The sequence below is a fragment of the Plasmopara halstedii genome, assembly GCF_900000015.1.
Source record: "Plasmopara halstedii genome assembly, contig: Scaffold_444, whole genome shotgun sequence".
In the NCBI taxonomy this organism is placed as follows: Eukaryota; Oomycota; class Peronosporomycetes; order Peronosporales; family Peronosporaceae; genus Plasmopara; species Plasmopara halstedii.
The window spans coordinates 1155193-1157934 of record NW_020187364.1 but is presented as its reverse complement, the minus strand read 5'-3'; positions in this window follow the sequence as shown (position 1 = coordinate 1157934).

Here is a 2742-nt window from a genome sequence, read left to right as displayed (position 1 = left end):
ACGTGTAAACCCGTTACACGGCCTGAAAGGTCATGGGGGTCTGAGACCTCGCATCGGCAAGATTTCCTGTGGCGCGATTGCCGCTTTCGACTCAGCGCGCCATCTTTTGCACCCGCATATTAAAGTCGCAGTCCACGATTTTTGACGAGTGGGCACCAAATAGATTGCACGATTGAGACGTGGTTGTAGCTATAATAAAAGCTCATAATATGCGTTCAAGAATTATTAATCAAGTTTTAAAAGGTGATTATTGATGAAAATGATGGTACTTCGTCTAACTCAACAATGCTGTATTCAGCTCAATCGTAGAAGAAGCAAGATCTCTCTGTAAAAATGGCAAATATTCACCCAAGTTAAACCCTTTCTCCAGGATGCGAACTGCTCAGGGGTTCACACATCTGTCGTCGTTAGTCACTGCGCAAAAGTATTAGTCTAGCAGAGGACCGCTGCACTTGTAGCCTGAACCATTTTTGCGCTCCACTGTTACTGCGTCTCAAGTCATATTTACATCAGTGTTGCCTCTCAAGTACTTCTTTACACGGACCAGCGAGCCACTCAAAGAGACTTGGTCCTCGCGACCAATATTTTTAAACACTTAGTAAGTTTGCTGTCGGTGAGAACAGTCGCAGTGACTTTTAGGGTTCTGCCCTAATACGACCGCTCACTAGATTACATACGGCCAAGCCTTTCGCAGAGAAGAGGACGCTCACTGCATTCCGCCTCCCCGCTGTGCGAGCCAAAAACTCCGTACCTTACCCCGATGGTCATAAGTGGAGGCATTTTGCCGTGAGCTTGATGACCATGTTGACTTGTCATCAATGATCTAAACCTGGCTTAAGCAGCCCAGCTTGCTCATCAACAAGTGCAAGAGTCACGACATGATTATGGCTCTACGCCATCAGAGATTGCCCAAAGCAATTCGAGTGTCACGGAGGCCGCCTCTTTTTTCGCACCTTAGCATTATTTGGTATCATCCGAAGAAGATTGTTGATGAGTCAAGTTAAGGGGCATAGTTTGCACCGGATTCGCGCGAGGAGTTTGCGACTTCCATAGGCCTCCCTGGCGTGGCTTGAACAGCTGCGTCACTAGACATTGAAAAATTAAATTCAAACCCCGCTGGTGTGCGTTAGACAGTCTGTATGGTATAACTAGCCTCACTCAGAGATTCCCGCTCGAAGTACTCAGCGCTATATGAGGCATGTCACTGTTTGTCAACAGAAGCTATCAGTGACCATCAATCTGGTCAAGGAAACTAGGCAAAGTTCAGTCATCCGTGCTTTTCTGTGGTGTTTGAAATTAGCGTTTGCGCTAGAACTGTGTCTGATTCTAGCTGATCATAAGCATGCACAATATACCACTCAGTATTATCTATTTTTGCAAAAAAGGTGGTGTAGAGTGGGGAGATTTTTGCTATCTTATCTCACGCGATTCGTGCTTGCACAAAAGAAAGCGTCCCAATGACACCAAGCCGTTTTATTCATAGCGACCATTGAGATGTGTGCAACATTCAGTTCCGATGACCAAGTCAATAGTAAAAAAGAATCTCGTATTAGAAGACAACGCGCATTGTGGGTTTCATGTGACTATGTCCATTTCTTCAACAAAGAATGAAAGTTTCGCTACGACCCTTGAGTATAGCTGTCCCACTACTCGTACTGTGTGTTTTGCAAGCGTTTTTGATGTCAGGTTCATTCATGACGGATGACGAGTTCTACTCCATCCCCAAAACCAGCCGTACCATTTTGATGACTTTAAAAATTTGCAGTTCTTTGCACATACACCGGAGCAATACCCTTTCCAGACCCAAATATTTTGTGCGGATATACTTATCATTTTTATCTCCGTCGATGAGGTCATCAACTATCTCGCTGATTGTCCATGAAGCTTCACTGCTCCCGGTACATAGTACTGCTGAGTCAGTCGGACCGTTACTATTATTTACTTTAGAGGTTGACCCTTCATTTCATGACTTGGAAACGCCCCCAGCTTTACCAGCTCAAACACGAGAAAGCACAAGATCCAGTCGCTTCCAATTCCCACAAGCCCTGACAGGAGACATTAGCTAACAGCTATAATTTATTGGCCCACCAGATATACACTCTGGGACCAAGGAACATCGCCGTTCCTTCCCAGCCCATCATTAACGTACTGTGGAGGCTGCGGTTCTATACCGCTTTTGCCCTCATGATCCGTCCGCATTTCCAACATTAATTTTATCCACGCTTAAAGTTGTTTACAACACATTATACAGGAGTCCAACATGCATATGATGACTGACTTTTGTACCAATAAGAAGCTGGGGAAGGGCGACATTGCTGACTTCTCGACCATCACTCGAAAATTGCATATTCTCAATCTAAAATGTTATATTTTCAGGGCCCCACTATCAAATCGATGCAAACACACCCGTCAGTACTAGCCTCTCATTAAATTTTATCCCAGCTGTACAACTTCTACCCACATTTAATTTAGCACAGCTGATATACAATGCCTGATTTACTACCGTACGTGCAGCGGGCTGCCGTAGCTTTGCGCTTGAAGTCACTGACCTTTCCTTCCTTACAAGAACCAATATGAGTGTTGCGGATCGCAATCCGCTACCTCCAAGAATAGTTAGTACCTTAACTAAGAGTAATAAACTCTTCGGTTTAAATTGAAAACCGAAGAGTTAATTTTTATTTATTTTTATCTGCGGCAAAGCTGCCTAATTCTAAATGTAAAGATTTTCTTAAATATGTATAG